The 6,188-nt window shown below is 43.4% G+C and overlaps 1 long non-coding RNA gene across 2 annotated transcripts; it reads right to left on the bottom strand.

The window, feature by feature from the left end:
* Positions 1–274: 274 nt before the first annotated feature.
* Positions 275–3,576, bottom strand: LOC123133208 (uncharacterized). 2 transcript variants are annotated; one of them, XR_006465189.1, is made up of 7 exons: positions 3,303–3,576; positions 2,843–2,915; positions 2,678–2,754; positions 2,436–2,499; positions 2,279–2,353; positions 1,387–1,487; positions 275–593 (listed from the first exon to the last, which is right to left on the bottom strand). It is a non-coding gene; the product is annotated as an uncharacterized lncRNA (long non-coding RNA). The 2 variants fall into 2 exon arrangements; XR_006465188.1 differs by having other exon boundaries at positions 275–1,487.
* Between the last annotated feature and the right edge of the window lie 2,612 nt (positions 3,577–6,188).

Raw genomic sequence — 6,188 nt, 5'->3', positions numbered from 1 at the left:
AGAAAACGAGTTCGGTGTAAAGTTGTACGGGACTACTCCCTACTTATTGATTCCGTTCCTCTGTATATTTGCAAACTCTCATCTCGTTTAGCTCTGTTAGTTATAAAATCACTATCTGTTTATACTTACTAGATGACCCGGTTGCGCCAATGGCGCAAGAAGCAAATTAGAAAGAACGTTAGTAGTGAGTAAGTAGGAGATGTAACTGAAAACATAATGCAATGTGGATTGTATTACATCATGTATTAACCACAAATCATGAAATCAATACCAGAGAACCAAATAATGTCACCACCTCTATACTAACAACCAACATTTTAGCATAAGGAGTATCACAGGAGTGTTTACTTGCACATTAAGAGTATCACAATTACAACTAAAGAGGCATTGTCCTCACTCCTGTCCCTGAGCCATTCACAAGGAGAGTTCCACAAGGAGAGTTCCAAGCCTCGCAACTTCTTCCTCCAGCTCTGTACATGGCCCTCAGTTACGAACCTCGTCCCTCAGCTATGATTATTTCAAGATGAAATCAACATGCTATTTCTCTCACAAGGAACATGTTCAGAATTTAGTCAATCTCACTAATCTTTCAGCTACAAAGGCAGAAAGAAAAATGGCATGATCAATAACTAAAAAAACTGGAACAATAATGCTTGTAGCATTAAAAAACCGAGAAAGTGAATTGAGGACAACAGAACAATTATTTGTAACAACGGCAAGCTTGGCTGATGCAAAATGATCACTCTGAAACTACTCCCTCCGTTCCAAATTACTCGTCGTGGTTTTAGTTCAAATTTGAACTAAAACCACAACGAGTAATTTGGAACGGAGGGAGTATATCTTTAGAACCAAATTAAAAAGGAACAAAATAATCTAATACTCCCTCCGTTCCAAAATAACTGTCAACTTTGTACAAAAACATCATGTATCTTTAGGACAAATTTTTAGACCATGGTACCACATAAATCAAGAATTAGACATATCAGATTGCAACGTATTCATGGTCAGTTACCAATCATGGCACACCAAGGATTTGCACATATAACCTGAAATAACTGCAGCTAGCTTGAAGTCTGAAATCTACCGGGTGACAGACAAAAGCAATACCACCAAACCTTATTCTTATTGGACGAGCACAAGATTTATGAGACAATAACACACAAAAAATCCTATTTGGTTTCTGGATGCATGCACTTCCTGGATTGTGCACATCAAAGCATGGAAGAACATTCCTAGGAGAGCCATTGTAGCACAACGAAGTAAACCAAAAATCAAAAAAGAGAAGTGAGTTTGTATCATGTAATTTAGCAATGTATCATTCCATATCACCATTTATTTTCCAGAGACCAAAGAAAATGACAGAAGTATCCCTATTCTTTCCTGTACCTTTCTACCAGAATGCTCTCTATTTACGAGCGCCACAGAGTATTTCCACTTGGCGGCTAGCCACTTGGCAGCAGGTTGGACACAGCAATCCTCGCCGCGAGCTGCAGAAGAACCACACACGCACATACGTCAGGACAGCATCAGAGCATGGTACGAAACTAAGCAAATTTTAGCTAATTGGTTGGTCACCTAGTAAGTAAAACACATTGGTCGAATACAACCTTAATCGTTCTCAACATTTCAACCATATATATATATATGATCCAAATCTTTAGGTTTCAGATGTCACACAGGAAGTGGAACCAAGCACCCACCAAATTGTAGAAAAATAATTAAGCATAGTTATATACTTAACAGGCATGCTGATAGCATTTTTTGCATAACCATGGAGAAGAAGTTATACGGTACTGCAAAATGGCATTGTAGAAAAACAATATAACCACAACTACATACTTAATAACTACATTGATACAATTTTTTGCATAATCGTGGAAAAGATCTACAATACTGGGTTAGGATGGTAGACCAAAGAAAAGATTGCAAGCGGGCAATAACTAACTCCCAAGTATAGGTTCATAACAACATGGTAGTTGGGGACGAATGGGAAAAACAAGCAAGGAGCTGAAGAAATAAAAGAAACTCAAGTGTGCAGGAACAAGAAACAACAGTAATGGCACATAAAGAAAGACAATGCATCCATTGACAACAATACCCAGAAAACATGGAAGTAGATAGATTTCAGTTCACAACCTAGACAAAGGAATCAAACATGCAACTTCACATCCTCTAAGTCACATATCAAGCAACTCAGAAATTCTTTAATCAAGAAGCAAGAATGAGACCATATTTAATGGCAAAAAATATTCATGGCTAAAAGGAAAAACTTAACTACCTTTGGTAGGTAAGCCTTGTGGAAACTTTAACCCTACTAAAGAGCACATAATTCGTCGTATAAATCTGAAACTTCCTGAAGAGTTACTTCGTATCAAGGGGAAATCTTATTATATATGGAATCCCATATAGATAATCACAAAGAGAAAGGTGTGAACCTCGACACAAAATTGCTCTGGATTTTGCCTCGGAAACAGTGTGGAATCGTAGTATTCCCCCTCCCTAGAATGGAATATATTTGTCAGACTGGAGGGGAAATCAAAGGTAAGAAATAACAAGGTACAAAAAGGTCTCAGAACACCTATGGATAGAGTCACTATTCACAGCCCATTGTGGCAACCACATATAAAACAAAACATCATTTCTTTTCAACTATAGGAATTTACCAATGCAGCAGTACCTTCACAGCAAGATAGGGAACCGGCGAGCTAACAGAGCAGTAGACGACAAAGCAAGTGAAGGCAGCAACAAGAGGGCCTGCAAAATAAAGGAACCAGGGACTTACATGAGGGACAGTGTTCAAGAGGCAGTGTTGAAGAGACAGTTACAAACAGGAAGCACAAACCTCAGTAGGGAAAGCAGCCGACAAGACGATCGGAAGAGACAAGGTACCCCGAACTCCCAAGTGCAGTAAGAACCTAGAGACAAACGCGGTTGAAATCAGGCAGTTACAATGGAACAGAAAGAACAAATCCATCACACTCCAGAACGGAAAAATGGACACTTGGACAATGAACATAGTTCACAACACATAAAATGCCGCAAACATTTTACGTAAATGCCGCAAATTTCATAACCAATGTGCTTTTGTTGTAACATGATACTTGAAATCTATTTAAGATATGGAAAAAGATTAATGTACGATTCAAAGAAATAGAAGCTACAGTTACCTCATATGAGCAAGTACCTGATAGTATGCAAACATTTTTAATGGAAATACAGAAATATAGTATAATTCTTATCCAAGAACACAAAGATTAAAGTTATTAGCATTCATGACAAAGAATTCTAATTGAGGTATTGACCTGGAGCTTGCAGTGTTGACTGGTTGACAAAGAAATCTATGGTCAGCAGCGAAGCTCAAACACAACTTCCGATATTATGACATCCTGAAATCAAAATCAATATCAACAGATCAAGCACCAACTTACATGTATGAGGCTCTATTAATTAAACAAGATTGAAGGGTGAAATATCAACAGATCAATCAAATACCCAAAATAAATAGTTGAATAAACGCGACCTGAATTTACAATTCAGAATGTTTGGCGTCTATCACTATATGGTAAGCAGAGTATGACTTTATATCGTTTCATGATCTATCATCGTAATACAAGCCAGGGGCCTCGAGGGCTCGAATACAAGTGCTCGATCATAGACGAGTCAGCGGAACAAACAATATCTGAGTATAGACATAAGTAAACAAGTTTGCCTTGAGAAGGCTAGCACAAACTGGGATACAGATCGAAAGAGGCGCAGGCCTCCTGCCTGGGATCCTCCTAAACTACTCCTGGTCGTCGTCTGCAGCCTACACGTAGTAGTAGGAACCTCTAGTGTAGTAGGAGTCGTCGTCGACGGTGGCGTCTGGCTCCTGGGCTCCGACATCTGGTTGCGACAACCAGGTAGAAGGGAAGGGGGAAAAGGGAGAGAAAAGCAACTGTGAGTACTCATCCAAAGTACTTGCAAGCAAGGAGCTACACTACATATGCATGGGTATATGTGTAAAGAGGTAATATCGGTGGACTGAACTGCAGAATGCCAGAATAAGGGGGGGATAGCTAGTCTTATCGAAGACTACGCTTCTGGGAGCCTCCGTCTTGCAGCATGTGGAAGAGAGTAGACTTAAGTCCTCCAAGTAGCATCGCATTGCATAATCCTACCCGGCGATCCTCCCCTCGTCGCCCTATGGAAAAACGATCACTGGGTTATCTGTGGAACTTGTCTGGGTGTGTTTTATTAAGTATCCGGTTCTAGTTGTCATAAGGTCAAGGTACAACTCTGAGTCGTCCTTTTACCGAGGGACACGGCTATTCGAATAGATAAACTTCCCTGCAGGGGTGCACCACATAACCCAACACGCTCGATCCCATTTGGCCGGACACACTTTCCTGGGTCATGCCCGTCCTCGGAAGATCAACACGTCGCAGCCCCACCTAGGCCTAACAGAGAGGTCAGCACGCTGGTCTAACTCCTATGGCGCAGGGGTCTGGGCCCATCGCCCATTGCACACCTGCATGTTGCGTGGGCGGCCGAAAGCAGAACTAGCCCCCTTAATACAAGAGCAGGCTTACGTTTCAATCCGGCGCGCCCCGCTCAGTCGCTGACGTCTAGAAGGCTTCGGCTGATACCATGACGTCGAGTGCCCATATCTTTCCCGCGTAGTTGGTTAGTGCATATAGGCCAGTGGCCAGACTCAGATCAAATACCAAGATCTCGTTAAGCATGTTATTATGAAGCAACCGCGAACGCCGACCAGGGCCAGGCCCACCTCTTGCCTAGGTAGTCTCAACCTGCCCTATCGCTCCGCCACAAAGATCCACACAGAGGGCCGTCAGGACAAAGGTCCTTTCAGCCCCCAATCCGTGAATCACTCGCGGGTACTCTTCGAGCCGACCCGACTTTAGTCACCATCTGTAGTATGTATATATGTATAGTATATACCCGTGATCACCTCCCGAGTGATCACGGCCCAATAGTATTGCAAGGCAGACTGACAAGAATGTAGGGCCAATCATGATAAACTAGCATCCTATACTAAGCATTTAGGATTGCGAGTAATGTATCAATGATTGTAGCAACAATGACAGGCTATGCAACAGAATAGGAGTAACCAAACAGTAACATGCTACAGTACTCTAATGCAAGCAGTATAGAGAAGAATAGGCAATATCTGGTGATCAAGGGGGGGTTTGCCTGGTTGCTCTGGCAAGGAGGGGTCGTCAACAACGTAGTCGATCGGGGCACCAGCAGCGGCGTCAGTCTCGTAGTCTATCGGAGAGAAGAGGGGGAAGAAGCAATGAATACAATGCAAACAGATGCATATTGATGCATGACAAGACAAGTAACGGTGCTAGGTGTGGCCTAACGCGTTAGCAGGTGATACCGGCGAAGGGAGGGGGAACATCCGAGAAAGTATTCCTGGTGTTTCGCATTTTCAAACAGATAAACCGGAGGGGGAAAGTTGCGTGTTTGCTATGCTAGGGATGTGTGGCGGACGAACGGGTTGCGTATCCGAATTCGTCTCGTCGTTCTGAGCAACTTTCATGTAGAAAACTTTTTCATCTAACTTACAGTTAATTTTCTATTAATCTTCTAAGTTTTAATCATTTTCTGGAATTTCAATTAATTTGAAAAAACAGTAAATAGTTTTGTCACCTACTGTTATTCTAGCCTATGAGTATGACTATGGTGCAAGTGGGCTGGGTTGACCCAGTCAAAGGTTGAATTGTCAAAGGATAAATAGTGTAGGCGGGCCCCGGCTGTCATTGTCTCTAACTTTATTAGTTTAGTTAGTTTTTGTTTAATTATCAGAGGGTCCCTCTGTCATTGGGCCACTAGGCTAACCTAACAATTAATTAACCTAACTAATGCTGCTAATTAGTGCCTAAACTAATTGGCCGGCTGTGAGCTAGCCGGCCTCACACGGATGGCCATGGCGTTGGCCAAGGGAGGCACTACGCGGGGGAAGCGGGGGTAAGCAAGCGGGGCACGCTAGGGCGTGCACGGCCAGCAGGCACGGGCCACGGTGACCAGCGGCGGCGAGTGGATGCGGGGCCGCGACAACGGCGGCAGTGGAGCACGGCACCGATGGGCGCGGGCGGCTCCGAGGCGGCGCTAGGCGATGGCCGGCGAGCAGCTGCAGGCGGAGACGGGGCCAGGGACGGGCGCGCGCTGGTAGCAGTACGCAGCAG

This window comes from Triticum aestivum, chromosome 6B (genome assembly GCF_018294505.1).
Source record: "Triticum aestivum cultivar Chinese Spring chromosome 6B, IWGSC CS RefSeq v2.1, whole genome shotgun sequence".
NCBI classification, from domain to species: Eukaryota; Viridiplantae; Streptophyta; class Magnoliopsida; order Poales; family Poaceae; genus Triticum; species Triticum aestivum.
The sequence above is the reverse complement of the archived record's forward strand: the minus strand, read 5'-3'. Positions and strand labels throughout refer to the sequence as shown.